We start from the raw sequence: 17469 nt of genomic DNA, 5'->3' as shown, positions 1-17469 counted from the left end.
ATTTGTTTTAAGTTTTAATGTTGCTCCTTACTTTAAGTTGAAACAACTTTTCCATATTTGTTTTTCACTGTTTTTTTTTAATGCTAGAAAATCCTGAGCTCCCTTCATGAAAATTCTCTTAGTCAATAATAAATTAATCTATGGAAAGTTACCCCCAAATAACTCCCTCTTCTCAACCCCTCCATCCAACCAAAAATTCTCCTGAAAACGTCTGTACATTTTCCAATAACCATTATTATATGTAAACACTGGTCAAAGTTTGTAACTTGCAGCTCCTCCTACGGGGACTGTGGAGAAGTAAGTCGTCCCCAAAGACATAGATATTAGGTTTTACGACTATGCTAAATAAAATGGCTATCTCGGAATTTTGGAACGGTGACTTCGGGAAAAAATGAGCATGGGAGTGGGCCTAGATGCCCTCCAATTTTTTGGTCACTTTAAAAATGGGACTAGAACTTTAATTTCCATTAGAATGAGCCCTCTCACGACATTCTAGGACCATTGGGTCGATACGATCACCCCCGGGGAAAAACAAGCAAACAAATAAACACGCATCCGTGATCTGTCTTTTTGCAAAAAATTCAAACTTCCACATTTTGTAGATAGGAGCTTGAAAATTCTACTGTAGGATTCTCTGATACGCTGATTTTGATGGTGTGATTTTTCTTAAGATTTTATGACTTTTAAGGGGTATTTTCCGCTATTTTCCAAAATAAAGTGAATTTTTTCAGGCTCGTAACTTCTTACAGGGGAGACTAAACTTGATCAAACTTACATATTTAAGATCAACATTAAAATACGGTTCGTTTGGTGTAATTATTGGTATCAAATTCCGTTTTTATATAGTTTTGGTTACTATTGAGTTGGGTCGCTCCTTATTACAGTTCGTTACAACGAACTATTTGATATTGACAATCTGAGCTTGGTTATGAAACACCAAAATATGTAGCACCTCTAGACTATACAATTATAAAAAAAGTAAAGCATTTTCGAAGCTTTTTATTCAAAGTATGAACATTTCTAGTATTGAAAAAGATTGTAAGTGTTGCTGCAAAACAAGAATTCTACCCAAAATAAGCCCAAAAATACTATTGTTTGAAAATTCTGTGATAGTCAATTGAGTTAGAATTCTTGAAAATCTATACGCATATTGAGCTTCGAGTTTCGGAGGCAGTAATAACGTACGGTAGCGCATTTATTTTTAAGAGGTGCAGGTAGTCCTACAAAATAAACGGCTAATATAGACATTTTTTAGCCAAAAAGACTTTCCTAAGCATTGCGGTGTTCTCAACCATTTGGTGATGTAAAACTACAATTCTAGCAAAAAGACGGCCAGAAAGCTACTGCATGAAAGCTATTACGTGAAAATTCTGAGACAATTAATTGATTTAAAATTATCGAAATGTATACGCATATTGAGCCCTGAGTTTCAGAGGCAATAATTCATTTTAAAGTTGCAGGTAATCCTACAGAAAAAAACCACTAACAAAGACATTTATCTTAGGCAAAAACACCGTCTTACAGCGAAGCGGTATTTTCAGACGCTTTGGGATGCAAAACAACAATTCTACCTAAAAGAAGATTAAAATGCTTTTGTGTGAAAATTCTGAGATAGACAATTGATTTAGAATTATTGAAAATCTATACCATATTGAGCCACGAGTCTCAGAGGCAGTAATGCCTTACGGTGGTGCTGTCGCTCCTATAAGGCTCCAGGGAGTCTTACGGTACAAACGGTTAACATGGACATTCATTTTAGGCAAAAATATTGTCCCGCAGCAAAGTGGTGTTTTCAGACATTTTGCGGTGCAAAACAACAATTCTAGCAATAAAGGTCAAAAGGCTGCTAAGTGAAAATTCTGAGATAGTTATTGATTAAGGATTATGGAAAATATATACGCATATTGAGCCTCAAGTTTCAGGGGCAATAGAGATGTACGGTAGCGAAATCGATTGTAAATGTGCAGGTAGTGCTATAAAATAAACGGCTACCATAGGCATTTATTCTTGCGAAAAAGACTGCCCCACAGCAAAGCGGCGTTTTAAGATATTTTGTTGTGAAAAACAACAATTCTAGCCAAAAGAGGTCTAAAATACTATTGTGTGAAAATTTTGAGACAGTCAATTACTTTAGAATTATCGAAAATCCATAGGCATATTGAGCGTTGATTTTCAAAGAGAGTATTGCCATAGGTGGCACAATGGTTTATAAAGGTGCAGATAGACCTACAAAATAACGGTTTACATAGACATTTATTTCATAGAAAAAGATTGTCCCACAGCACACTTGCATCCGTTTTCATTCTTCTCGCAAAAAGTGCAAATTCTTTATTTTTGCTTATAGTAGCCTTGTAAAACGCGAACCAAAGCGTAAATAAAACGTTACATCTAATAAAAAGCCCCACCTTCTGGATTTTCTTGCTAGGGTGGGCTAGTCACGTATTGTCACGGTGGTGTGCAATATTCTTAGTCTTAGGTCAAAAGAAGGTAGCATTTTCATTAAAAGCTCTCAGAAATTACCGAATGTAAAAAAATGTGTGTTTATTTTCTTGCAGGCGCGTCTAATATGTCAATAGAAACGATATTTTTGCTTTAAAATCTATCAGCAATATATCTAAATACGGCTTAAATTAATCTTTAATATCAATCCAATCCCTGGAAATGGTTGCTAGGGTTTCCACCTTTCTTTAATTCAAGACTCTCTTTGCTTATATTTTATCCTGCGTCAAGTTTTTTTCTTCCCCGCTTTACTAACAGACTCTAACAACCCATGTTACGGAAAACATTAAACTCTATTACGTAACATCCAAAGAAATCATTCCCTATTATGCAAGAGAGACCTGCGTATTCTAGAAAATTTCCCTATGATGTAAGAGACCCTTGCGTCTTACCATGAGGGAGTCAGCGTTAAACTTTTTTATCATTAAAAGAAGAAAGGAACAGGATCTATGGGCGTCATTGGAACTAATGGGTGATTACTACCGGGAGTATCAGTTTTTGGCACCCCGAAATGGACCAAAAGTTGATTTTCTTTGATTAATGATTAACTTTCTGTGTGAGTAAACTATACCTAGGGGACTTTGACGAAGACAACTAGATCAGAGAGAAAAACATTTTTGGTACAAAACTAAGTTTTTCGCTCATCCATTTGAAACTTTTAGAGTAAGTGCGGCAACTTCCGCCACAGCAGCCAGAAATTAGACCACACGTCCGAAAATTGGTCTGAAATCATGAGCCTTTTTGTTATCTAAATTCACAAAGTTCAGAGATTTTCAACAAAGATGTTTATTACCACAATATAGGTAATACATTCCTAGGCTTCGTTTATTACTCAACGTTCAGGAAAGGTCTGATTCATCTGAAAAAATTCATTCCAAAGATTCATATATAACAAAAACAGCTCGTGTCTCGGCTCTACGTCAAGACAGGTAACTACCCTTTTTCAAACCAAACGCTGACGAACTACAAGCCGAGAATATCGCAGTATGTAAACAGGGGCAGGGTTAAGGAGACCCCCATTAAGGGACGTGAAAAAAGAGAAATAAATCAGGCTTTAATGGTTTGTGACGTCCGATTTCCTTTTTTTAACAAAACAGAGCTTTTTTATGAGTGATTTTGACATGCATTTACTGCCTGACTTTAAAAAAACAAACAATTGCAACAAGGTAAAACCTAACGATCCTAAATTGTGTTTTACCCCATCACACTGCCTCGTATTTGTATAACACTCAAAAACTGAATAAGAATGTTGAGTTGCACTAGGATTCAGTTAATTGGGGCTTAGTTCCACGAGCGTTCATTTAAAGGGGGTCCAGTTGTGCGAGGGTTCAGTTACAGGGAGGTTCAGTTGCAAGGACGTTCCGATGCACGGGGTTCGGTTATACGGAAACCATATTTTTTCCTTCTTAAATTCAAGGCTACAATAAAAAAAAACACACACACACTTCTTCACTAAATATGATTTTAATTAGTTAGTCAATTCTGTTCTTGTGGCGAGACAGAATGCAATGGATATCTGTTAGTTAAAATGCTGCATTTATTTTTGTTTAAGCTGGAGCATGAGCTAATCAAAAATTGGACATTAATGGAGAAAGTAGAAAAAAAATCAAAATATTTATTTGTTTATTCCACAAATATATGAACACATAAAAAATTTAATAGGGGATGACAACTCCCATGCTTTTTAACTTATTTTGAGCAATTTTAGAGTATTTTAGATCTATAGGTAACGTTGTATCATATAGTGCTGGCGCCCAACAAAGGATGAGGATGGAGCCACCTATGCAAGCAATTGCAAAAAGCCACAAAAATAGTCTGTCCAACACCATTGCCACATATTTCCATTCCTCCACAATCTGAAAAGAGAATGTCTTTAAAAAAAAAAAACATAGTAAAGAAAGAAAGAAACAGCAACAAATCTAGTCCCCCAACAAAAAAAGGACTCAAAGCGTAGCCTAAGTTAGTATAATATGAGTAATCAAAATACTTGAGGCTAAAGCTACGGAGTGTGGTTCTTGGTTGAAAAATCAGCTTGAAATCAAGCCAAGGTTAGGTTTGGATTCTATTCATCAGATTGCCTTGAGTCAAAATGCAACTACAGGCTTGACTCAAATTTGTTTTCTAGTCTAGGAAAGCTGCGACTCGAGCACCAAATATTATTGCAGATCCGACTTTATGGATGAAACGGCTGATGGAAAATAGTGACAAAGTAACCGATATTGTCGGTAAGTTTTTCCCATTTAAAAGCGCTTTCCCATGATTGGTTTTTTGCAAACTTTTGGTTTCTAACCATAAATTTTCAGTTTTATTTATTTGCATTAATATAAATAAATACTTTATTATTGTTTTTTTTTCTTTATGATACATAGCAACTTACAATCCAAGCATTATATGCTAACAACGAAACGCTCACAATTTCAAAACCAGTTTCATTGACCTTCTTGACTCATCTTCTTTTTAGACATGTTACTTTTGTAAATGACTTTGTTTTAATTCCTGCCATCATAAATCACGTGAATAAATCCACTACCAAGTAAGGACTTCCTCTGAAGTCTTTCATAGGAGGACAGGGATGATTTTAACCTTCGGATTTTTTCAAAAAGGGGGGGGGAAAGAAAGTTTTCCCGAAAAATTGACGTATTTTTACGTGACTTATAATTTTTTAGATTTTTAGGGGGAGGGGTTCCATGGGAATTTGCACCCCTGTCTACCCTTGATGGTAGCAGACTTAACATCAGCTTCTCATCATAAAAAACTGTGATTCTAGCAATTCACTAAAAAAAAGTAGAGTTCTATCTTAGTTTAATTGATTTTGTAAGTTTCCCCTTAATGGAAATTCTATCGAGAATCACTGATTAGAAACTGGAGCACAGAATGCAGTTGACAGTTTTAATATTCGCTAATATAAATTCCTTACGGAGATTTTAAAGGCCTATCCACTCTGATTCCTGGAAATTCTTACAAAAGGAATAAGTCTTCTTGCGAAGCAAACGTGTTTAATATGACAGATCATGCTTTAATTTACATTAGTTGACTACATTAGATAATACTTTGGGGATTCACATACATTCTTTTAGAAAATTAAATTTGAAATACTTATATATTTGGCTGAGAATACATTAATTTCGTTAAAGGACATCAAAACAATGTATCCAATTTTTTGCAAAATTCACTTTTTTTGGCATATCCGGCTTCGAGACATATATGTTGCTCCAAGAATTGTTGCGAAGGCTAACAAAGATTCAAATTTATTTGCTTGAAAAACTCATGTCTTAGGCTAAGCCTTGTTTGGATTTGGTGTCTAATGGGCAAAACGGGAAACAAATATACTAATGAAAACTATCTTCTTAACACGGTTTATAAAAACAAGGTTTTTAACTGGCTGATTCATTTAGCGGTCGGTAAACCATCCAAGGATAAAGGGTCTCCATATGTTTACATTCTGTTTCGCAAATTTTTTGCTCTCCTGGACAATTTGAAAAAAAAAACAAACAAAAAACAACATATATGCGACTTTTGTCTTCTACCAAGCTGTGAACTGTAGCTTGGTAGACAAAACTAGGACTGAAAGCTTTTTTGCTGATTTATTTGGGATTTATTGCCTGAGATTGGTAACCTCTGTGGTAGATTTTCGACAGCGACAGAAAGGGGAAAGTGCTGAAACCCACTTGAGATCCGGTTATACCAAAAGAAATTTTCTTAAAAATATACTAGACTGCTAACCGCTATTGTCCAGGCACTTGGAGAATTAAGGTTTCAGACAACGGAGAGTCCGACTATTGAAAATTTGAAGCCTGTTAGTCCCTTGATCATAAAGATTGGCAATGTAAAAGCTCTTAAGGATAACCTCCATAAATGCAGCCACGGGCCCAATAAATTTTTAAATGATTCAGATCATTTCACGTGGAAGGTAGGCGAGGCTTCGAAGTGACCTGGACCCTTGTAAATCATCCTTCTGTTTCATTGACCCAAGGACGTGCCCCATAAAATACAAATGATAACTTCCATACAAAGGATGGAGAAGGACCATGAGTCTCTGAAAATCATCATCTCTACATAGTGTCTAAAATTCCATATTCTTATGCCTAAGAAAAAAAAATTGTCAAACACTTGTTGAAAAGCTGTTGATAGAGGAAGGATGTTTAAAAGGACACGTGCATACTTTTTGCCTCCAGTCGTAGAGGCTAAAAATTCTTCTATGAGTCCGTTTAAAAAAAGGGTGCCGTGTGTGTATTTTTCTGCTAAAACATTGGCAGTGGGGCTTGTCAGGGGGACCAAGCACCAACCTGGGCAGTCTAATTATACAAATTGAAAACAATTACATGACTCCGGTGCAAAGAAAGTGCAAACTGCCAAACTCTCTATTGAAAGGTTGACTATAGGGTGGAGAACATTTTGGGTGGGATTTTTCACTGTTTACTTTATCCCTTCAATCATACAGCTGGAAAGTCCTCACGTGATTTCTAATCAGACAAGTTGCACCATGGTTAACTTTCTGCAAACATGTGGCGAGGGAGGGGAAAGGGGTTTCGAACAGCCACGGCACCAGTTCTAGCCTTCACTCACATAGATTGAATACCTATTATAGATTTTCGATTTCAACAATGTAACACTTGCCTACGTTTCCATGGAAAAATAGCTACTGGGTAGGGGGAGGACTAAACATAGTTTTCGCTTTTGTCTGTAGTAAAATACGAGCTTGTATTTGTACCAATATGAGGTTTGCTCGTTTTGCGCTGACTCAACCCTTAACTCGTTTTTGCATAGTGTCACTGAAATGTTGCAGTTCGGACTTCGACAGTCCTTGCAGCCTTCGATTTGGCAGCTAACCACTACTTTGATCGTTTTTGTACCGATTAAAAAATTGGCTTATTTTGGCAATAACTCAGATCCTATTTCAGTTTTGCAATGAGTTGGGACTCGAGTCGTTTTTTTTTTTTTTTTTACCGAACCACAAATTTGCTCGTTTTTGCAGCACGTCAGTTAGTGGCTTGGACCTGGGTTGTTTTAAACTCAGTTACGGCTCATATTGTATTCACACCGTGTCATCATAAATGGTCAGCTTGATTCAAACCATTTTAACACCAGGTCAGGACTAATCTCGCTGTGTTTGCACCAAACCAGGACTTAACTCATGATTGCACCAAACCAACAAAGTTTCACCTCTGGGATATTTTTTTTTTTCCAAAAAGACGGTGCAAAAAAATTGCGAGACGGGACTCAGCTGGCTTTTGCAGTGAGTCCAGGATATAGCTCGTTTTGGGGACTTGGCTCCTTTGCACTGATCCAGGAATCGGTTGATTTCGCCTTAACTCACGACTTAGTTTGATTTTGCAACGAGTAAAGGCTTAAGTCGTTTTTCTACCGTGACAGGACTTACATATTTTCACATTGAGTCATGATTTAGCTTTTTTTTCCTTGAGTCATGACTTGGCTCAGACTTTGCACCGAAACGAGACTTTGCTCCTTTTTGAACTGAGTTAGGAATTAGCAGTTTTTGCACTGAGACAATCTACAGTTAGGATCTACCTCGTTTTTGGACAGATTCTGGGTATTCGTTTTTTTTCACCAACTCGCTTCATAGGCAGTCAATCCAGACCACAGTTTAGAGTCAGGTTGTTTTTGCACTGAGATCGAGAACCCTTATATGTTTCCAGTAATTCGTCTAAACATAATTCGTAATGTCCATATTTTTCTAATAACAAGTGGGCTGTAATGAGGAAGGAGAATGTATGGAGGCTTCGGGACCCATCTTGCGCCACCAATTGTGTAGATTTAAATTTTTTGCATGCTTCGGGTTTTAACACTGTGCAACACAGCCATCTTTTCTACTACAATATGCATGGGAAGAATGGAGCTGTTCCGTAATTTGGGACCCTAATCCTCGGGCCTCGATGAAAAATCCCCCTCCCCCTTGAAAGCTCATGATTGGGACATTTTGATCCTTCTGAGTGTGATGGTTATTTGAAAATTTAGGTCTGAAACCATAGGAGGTTTCCAAGGTGTCAAGGTACAAAATAGGTCGTGGGAGGAGCATGATGCCCCTCAGTCTGTTTCTAAGCACAAAATGCACAATAGAACTTCAAGCATGCTCCACCATGAAACCCCCTCCAGAGTTTCTAAGTCCAACCATTATTTACGAAGTGATCGAAGCAAAAGACAAAACGCACTTATTTATACGCATATACTTATTTTTAAAACTAAATAACAGTTAAAAGAAATTTCTAAAAAACTATTTGTTTTTGTATAGCAAAAGAATGAAAAACCACCGATTAGCCGGTCCTTTTTACCTATATTGAAACTAGTTCCAGGCTAGTGTATGTCTGTTAATCAAAACCTGAATCTCAAAACTACCCTGAATCATATTCGTGAAATAAGCAGTCGCATTTATGTCTCTAGCTCTAACTTAAATGGGATAGAAGTTCTTTACTTATTGCTCTAATAAACTAACAGAAACCAGCTATGCCGCGCCGGCAAATTCCCCCTCGTCTCATTCTCTTGCTTTTCTTGAAGTGTCTTTCTTTGGACCGTCTAGCACTTGAAGTTGAAATACTGTATGGATTCTTTGTGACGAATTCCTTGAAACTTTGATTTTTAAAACTCTACGTGGAAGAAATAAAAGAAGACTGTAATTATGGTTGTCTACAAAAGCGCAAAAAAAGAGACAAGAAGAAGAAGAAACATGATCAGTTGTTAAATTATCTGCCCAGCGGGAAAATTTCAATTTCAGCATACTTCCTTTAAACATCCCAAGAGTTGCTAGTTATATAAGATCAAACGATGTTCAGGATTGAGTTTCGCAAGTAAATTCAACGTGCACGACAATCAAAATAGAACAGGGTTTAAAAAAAACTTTTTTTAAAAGAGCCATATGATATAAAAAAGAATTGAAAACTATGCATGTATTTAGACGAGATTATATGCATATATGAACAAAACACACGATGGCACGAGAGGCCCACCAGATAAAACTCAAGAAATTCACATTTATACATTGATTCTTAATTTTCTAAAAATTACTGTCTTTTTGTAAAGAATAAACTGCGGTCCTTAGTGTCCAAAAAAATCGAAACACATTTAAAAAAAAAGTGTCAGTTGATAAGAAATTGCCACTTAAAAGTGAAACCTTTTTAACGGTTTTTTTTTCAATCAAACTTCCAACCAATAAGCAATAAAGCTTCAATTTTCAGAAAGTATTTAAGTGGAAAAAATGGCACTGGCGCATTCACCCCGTAGATTTGTCATTTAAACATATATGTTCGTGAGAGATATGATTCTAACCTGGTTTTAGACCCCCACCTCTTCCCGCTAGACAGGTAATTTCTATATTCTTTCCTGACTTATCGAATCTAACCCTCTTTACAAGACGTCCTACTCAATCAAATCTAACAGTCCCTTTGCATAGACCGCAAAGAATAAAGCTAAGTGGTATTTTTTCCGGTTTATCATTTCTTAGATTGGCCAAAATCAGATTTTGCCATCAGATTGGTCTTAAAGCGCTGACCCTTTCTAGAAATGAGAGTTTGACTGTGATCTTTTGTCAGAGTGACATAACTCAAGGGTGGGCATTTTCGGATTAGCTGAGTGTTGTTACAAAATTTAAGATGTGATCTTTTTTTTTTTTTTTACAAATACTTATGGTTCACATAAGTATCCGAACACCTAAAAACTTTTCAATTGAAATTTTCCCTTTCTTAACTTTAACCTTTCTTAAGATCCAGCCTTTTTCTTTACTACATCTTATGTGTCTTGAATTTTATCAAAGTCCCGATCTTCTCAGACGTCTCAACCTTTGCCGGGTGACCTGGTTTAAGATGTGATCTTTTTTTTTTTTGCAAATACTTATGGTTCACATAAGTATCCGAACACCTAAAAATTTTTCAATTGAAATTTTCCCTTTCTTAACTTTAACCTTTCTTAAGGTCCAGCCTTTTTTTTATTACATCTTATGTGTCTTGAATTTTATCAAAGTCCCGATCTTCTCAGACGTCTCAACCTTTGCCGGGTGACCTGGGGGAGAGTGCCCCAGGAGGGTAGCACTAGCAGGGTCGTATCCATAATTTCTGTTTGAGGAGGGGGTTTGTTTTAGTTCCGAGAAGGAGGTACCGAAAAACCTTTAAAAATACAATAAAAAAATACAATAAAATAAATAAAATACGTGAAAAGAGCTTTTCACGAGGGTTTCTCGAGAGCCCTTGACTGTCACTCAATTTCAGAGAGTTTTTTAGTTTAACTATCTTTGAATTAGGCCCTTTCCTTTATATTTTGAGAGTTTTAACGGAATTTCTTCTATATTTTAAGATATGTTTTATATTTTTTTTTATTTTCACAGGTTTATGCGTATCCCACACACGGTATTTCACAGATGCTTGCGGGTTTTGCGGTTTTTTTTTCACGTAATAAAATACGTGAAAAGAGTTTTTCACGAGGGTTTCTCGAGAGCCCTTGACTGTCACTCAATTTCAGAGAGTTTTTTAGTTTAACTATCTTTGAATTAGGCCCTTTCCTTTATATTTTGAGAGTTTTAACGGAATTTCTTCTATATTTTAAGATATGTTTCATATTTTTTTTTATTTTCACAGGTTTATGCGTATCCCACACACGGTATTTCACAGATGCTTTTTGAGAGCCCTTCACTGTCAGCCAATTTCAGAAAGCTTTTAAGCTCATCTTTCTCTTACTTAGGCATTTTTGCTTTGTATTTCGTTGGTTTTAACCGATTTTTTTTCTGTATTTTCAAGATTTGTTTCATATTTTTTTTTATTATTTTCTCGGGTTTGGGCAAATCCCACACACAGTATTTCAAGAAGTTTTCCCAAGAGGCCTTGGCTGTCACTGAATTTCAGAAGGCTTTTAAGTTCAACTTTCTTTAAATTAGTTTTTACTTTATATTTTGAGGGTTTTTTCTGTATTTTTAAGATTTATTAAGTATTTTTATTGTTTTCTTGGGTTTATCCATACCCTACACTTAGTATTTCGCGTGGTTTTCTCGAGAGCCCTTGGCTGTCACTCAATTTCAGAAGGCTTTTAATTTCAGTTTTATTGTAATTAGGCCTTTTTGCTTTATATTTTGCGGGTTTTAACATAATTTTTAAAAACATTATTAAAATTTGTTTCTTATTTCCTATTATTTTCTCGGGTTCAGGCATATCCCAAACAGGATATTTCACAGGTTCTTTTCGAGAGCCCTTGACTGTCCATCAATTTCAGAAGGCGTGTAAGTTCATCTTTCCTTGAATTAGGCCTATTTACTTTATATTTTGATGATTTTAACCGAATTTTCCCTATATTTTTATGATTTGTTCCATGTTTTTTTTTTAATTTTCACGGGTTTATGCATATGCCACACAGGGTATTTCTTAGGTTATTTTCGAGACCCCTTAACTTTCAGTTAATTTCAGAAGACTTTAAAGTTCATCTTTCTTTGAGTTAGACCTTTTTTGCTTTACATTATGATAATTTTAACCGAATTTTTTCTATATTTTCAACATTTATTCCATATTTTATTATTTTATCGGGTTTATGCATGCCCCGCACGGAGTATTTTATGAGCTTTTCTCGAGAGCTCTTCGCTGTCAGTAAATTTCAGAAGACTTTTGAGTTCAACTTTCCTTGAGTTGGGAATTTTCCTTTTATATTTTGAGGGGCTTAACCAATTTGTTTTCTATATTTTAAGATTTATTTAATATTTTTATTATTTTGTCGGGTTTAGTCATTTCCCACACAGGATATTTCACGGGTTCTTTTTAAAGCCCTTCACTCTCATTTAATTTAAGAAGGCTTTTAAGTTCATCATTCTTTGAGTTTGGTCTTTTTGCTTTATATTTTGATGGTTTTAACTGATTTTTTGGGTTTTAACGGAAATGAATGCTTATTTCTTTCAAAAGGCAATTTTAGCCCCTGCTGTCAGCCCTCTGCAGTGAGATCCCGCTTGGTCTGAAGGGGTCTCCGACCAGCGGGCAGGGTGCTGCGGGGAAAGTTTGGCTGGCACCCACCCGTACAGGGGAAGCGGCTCGGACTTTGACTAGAAGACATTGAGGGCTAAAATGGCCTTTTGAAAGAAGCAGCCAAGGACTCTCAAAAAACTTTGTGAAGTAATCTGTGTAGGATATGCATAAACACAAAAGAACCCGTAAAATCCCTTTTGCGGGATATACAGACACCCGTGAAAATAATTTAATTATGGAACAAATCCTAGTAATGTAAAAAAAATTTGATTAAACTCTCAAAATATAGAGCAAAAAGGCCTAATTTAAATAAAGTTGAGTTTAAAAGCCTTGTGAAACAAAGTGTGAGTCGAGGGCTCTCGAAAAAACCTAGTGAAACACTTTTTGTGGGATATGCATAAACCCGAGAAAATAATAAAAATATAAAATGAATATAAAAAATATTGAAAAGAAAATTGGTTAAACCTCCTCAAAATATAAAGCAAAAGTGCTTTATTTAAAGAAAGTTGAACGTAAAGGGCTTCTGAAATTGAGGGACAGCCAACACCTATCGAAAAAAAACCGTGAAATACTCTTCGCGGGATATGCATAAACCCGTAAAAATAATTAAATGTGAAACAAATTTTAGAACATAGAAATAAGTTCGGTTAAAACTCTCGTGAAATACTGTGTGGAATATACATAAACCCGCGAAAATAATAAAAATATAAAACAAATATTAAAAATACAGAAAAAATTTGGTTAACACCATCAAAATGTAAAGCAAGAAGTACTAATTCAAAGAAAGATGAACTTAAAAGCCTCCTGAAGTTTATTGACAGCGAAGGGCTCTCGGAAAGAATCTGTGAAATACCTTGTGTGGGATATACATAAATCCGTAAAAATAATAAAAACATCATTCGAATCTTAAAAATATAGAAAAAATTCAGTTAAAAAATTTTGAAATACAAAACAAAGGGCCTAATTCGAAGAAAGTTGAACTTAAAAGCCTTCTGAAATTGAGTGAAAGTTAAGGGAATGTTAATGAAAGGAAAGGGAAAGTTAATGAAAGTTGAGTGAAAGTCCCATTGTTTACATACATGATCTAGCAGGGATAAAGGGGAAGAATTGATCCTGCGTTTGTCTTATAAATCTAACAGTGTTAAGCTAAAACTTCAGGGAGTGTGGGAGGGGGAGGTTGAACTAAATAAAAATGCACTGTGTGAATCTGAGCTATCAAACAGTTCGTGGTAACGAACTGTAGTAAGGAGCGACCCTGCTCAATAGTAACTGAAACTCTAAAAGATGGAACTTGATACCAATAGTTTCATCGAAAGAATCGCATTTTTACGTCAATTCTAAATGTATAAGTTTCATCAAGTTTAGTTTTACTCATCAAAAGTTACGAGCTTGAGAAAATTTGCCTTTTTTTCGTTTTTTACTGTTTTAAAAAGTATAGTTAAGAAAAAGAGTCAAACTTTAGCGTAATGAGCGGGGCATTGAGGAGGAAAAACCCCTTTCATTTACGGAATAATTTCTGTTCGTTTTAAGTTTTAATGTCGCTCCTTACTTTCATTTAAAAAGCTTGTTTTTTTGTTGTTTAATAATGGCATTGAACCAGCTACGAAAAGTCGTTTGAGACAGGTTGCTAAAAAAGCAAGGTTGGCTCTGAGAAATTGCACTTAATCACTTTGTTCTCTTTAGTCTGAATGAATTTATATTCTCACTTCATTTTTTTTGTCAGTCCTAGTTGAACTTCGTTGAAGTAAGGATGATAAGGATGTTTAAAAAAAAAAACTTTAAAAAAAAAACATTATTTAGTATTAATTCTCACAATATAATGTAAGTTTATTTATATATACATATTTTCTCTCTTGTTCTCGTATTGTGCTGAAGACGGCCCTTGGACATAAGGCCGAAATATTCACAGAACTGATTTCCACTGTCTTGAAAAGATTTTCCCTATTGTTCCTACTTTGTAAATGTTTGCTAACGTTTTTGATTGTTTTTAAAAGGAGAGTTGTGAGAAGGAGTCAAACTTTAGCGTAAAGAGCGAGGCGTTGAGGAGGGGACAATCCCTTTCATATACGGAATAATTTCTGTTCGTTTTAAGTTTTAATGTCACTCCTTACTTGCAGTTAAAAAACTTGTTTTTTATTTATTTAATCAATAGGGAAAATCTGCAAGACAGCTTGCTACATGCAGCAGCTTGCGAATATGACCACTTGTAAGTTTGACTACTTAAAAGTTTATTAGCTTGGAACTTCCACGACCAATGCTATTACTACAACTACTACTAAAGCGGTTGCAACTTTGACGGGCTGCGATTGCGACTACAATTGTTTGTGAATCCAACTGCTTACAACTGTGAATGTGACTGTAACTATTTGAAACTATGACTACATTTACTTGTGACTACGAAATATTTATAAAATGTTTTATGAAACCCTTGGCGTGGCCTCGTTTACACTTCTGATAGGAACTAAATCAGGGTTGCCAACTGCCGACCTTTCCAGCCAGTGCGAGTAAAAGCCAAAAGAGAGTGATTCTCGCTCAAAAAAAGTGCAAGTTAAAAAATTTGTGCACGTGCGGCTACCACTGTTTCTCCTCCTTTCCTTTTCTAGTAGATTTCTTTCCATTTTGATATAAAATTAATATTTTTCATAGTATAAGAAAGTGGATAACTGCTTTTTCTGCAAACGTAATGGTTTGAGTATACTAAGTGTGAGTATATTAATGAACAGAAATAAATGCGAATGAGACAATAATTTCGAGAAGGGGGTACTTCAGATTATAAGAATCAGAGAAAATAGTCTTTCTGGGCAGTTTATCCAAACAACACAGAAGTATTTAAATTTGCTACTGTGTTAAAATAACGTCAATGGATTAAAAAATGTTCAATGATACAACATAACATTTCTTTTCGATACATTTGCAATGCCGATCGAGGAGAAGGCGGAATCCGTCAATAACTATACGGAACTTTATAAATAATAATAAAGTTAATAAACCAAATTCTTTATTACGTCTCCAAAGATTACTTTCCAGCAAATATACAACAATAATCACAAATCATAATTTACTTCCAGCTCTTCTTCTCGCTATAAGAATTGACTTGCTTATAGTTAGAGCTTAAAGGGAATCTGAATATTTTTCTTGTCGCAAAAAAAGTTTATTTTTGTACCAAAACATTCCAGCGTCGTATGTGCTAGTAAAAACCGGTAGGTAGCATAGTGCTACCTTAAAGTTAAAAAAAAACCAGGAAGTTTCAACGGTCTAAACGACGGTTAACGGATTTATAGTCTACTTCTTTGCACACAAAATTCTCTTTAGGTTTTAATTCATACGCCTAAATTAATAATTAAAACTAACGATCAAATGAATTATAAAAAATGAAATATCTCAGTTTCTGGTAAGCTCAGTGTCTAAATATCAAATTACACAATCTTAAGTTCCAGAGTAGACATTGAAAAGGTCTGTTGTGGTCGTTGCTTCTTTATCCTCTTACTGCATATTCATTTTTCTATTTTCAAGAAGAATGGTTGGGCTAAACAGCCTTTGTTTTCTCTTATTAAATCTGAATTTCCAAATTTCACGTTTCCACAAGTGAATTTAACTTAGTATAATTCTTCTTAAATGGTTGGAAATGTTGGGAAGACGACTGGGGCAGGGCACAAGCAGAGATAATGGAGATCTTAAAGGCTAGCAGTTGTACCCTTTGCGCTCAAGTTTTAATTTTGCTAGAGCCTTTTCTATCATCATTTCGTAAAAGAGTGCAAAAAAAGAATGATTTTAGCTATACATTGGCAAAAAAAGTGATTTTCCCTTCCTTCGAGTGAAAGAGTGAGTTGAGATGAAAAGAGTGAAAAAACACGAAAGAGTTCAAGTTTGTAACCCTGACAGTTTTGGATTGCATGCGGTTTATCCAATTATCATTGTAGGAACATATTTTCCCAGTGTTGTTTGTAAGTATCTATTGTGTCTCAATTTGCATTTCGAGTTGGTAAAAGCTATCCTTAATATACTAATGTATGGGTCTGGCGATGCCATGGGAAATTCTGCTTAATGTGTGTAATATGACTCTCATTTTGGTATTTATTGTTTAATTTTTAAGCTATATTAAATAAAAAAAACGATACTGAAGGTATTTGAAATTAGATTAGTATTTATCATATGATCATCAATATATTCATATAGAAAAAGACACATATTCAGAATTCCGAAAAGTATTCGAAAGAGAAAAATAAAGAACTTGGAATAAAAGCGTAAAAGCCACCTAGATATGACAACGTTCTTTAATGAAAACTAAGTTAGTAACAGGTCTAGCCAAAAGAAAAGTATCCTACTCGTGATTAGAAACAATCCAAAAGACTGAGCTACTGTGTAAGCAGAATGTCTCAATCCGCAGTATTAGAATGAGTGAACTTAAATTGCAATTTAAACTAGAAGCTCTAACTGCTTCTCTTGTATTTAGTACTTTGATTCAGTATTTATCCTATTTGAGAAGTCTAACTATATCACTTTGCATAAACAAAATCCTTCTGCATGTTAAGCCTTACTGATCCCTATTCTGGTAAAAAAAAAAAAAAAAAAAAAATCACAATCTTGTTTGACAAGTAATATATTTAGGCCGACTATATATTTTCTTTGTGATTAAGAATTTGACTTAGTCTGAATATAATAAAATACCTTAATTAAAATACAAAGACAAAGTTGTCCTTAAGAAAGAACAGTTAAAGCTTCAGTGAGCAAATATTACCACGCATTAAAAATAGAAAACAGCATTACAAAATTCACATGAAAAAGACAAAGGAGGAAGAGCTACACAAAAATTGTCTTATTCTGAAATTTAAGTTGCCAAAAATTAACAGATACAGTAATCATAGAACATTCCCATCCACTGTGTTTAACTAAGTGAAAGACAAAACGCAATTTAAATTTAAAGCCTTAATTAACTCTCATATTTCAGCACAATAATTCAAATGTATCCCACTTTGGGAAAATTTCATTTAAATTCGTATCACACCAGCGTAACTAAATAAAG

At 35.0% G+C, this 17469-nt stretch overlaps 1 long non-coding RNA gene across 1 annotated transcript; it reads right to left on the bottom strand.

The window, feature by feature from the left end:
• Positions 1-4108: 4108 nt before the first annotated feature.
• Positions 4109-16761, bottom strand: LOC136033378 (uncharacterized). The gene is made up of 2 exons (XR_010618913.1): positions 16702-16761; positions 4109-4355 (listed from the first exon to the last, which is right to left on the bottom strand). It is a non-coding gene; the product is annotated as an uncharacterized LOC136033378 (long non-coding RNA).
• Between the last annotated feature and the right edge of the window lie 708 nt (positions 16762-17469).

The sequence above is a fragment of the Artemia franciscana genome, chromosome 11, assembly GCF_032884065.1.
Source record: "Artemia franciscana chromosome 11, ASM3288406v1, whole genome shotgun sequence".
NCBI lineage: Eukaryota > Metazoa > Arthropoda > Branchiopoda > Anostraca > Artemiidae > Artemia > Artemia franciscana.
The sequence above is the reverse complement of the archived record's forward strand: the minus strand, read 5'-3'. Positions and strand labels throughout refer to the sequence as shown.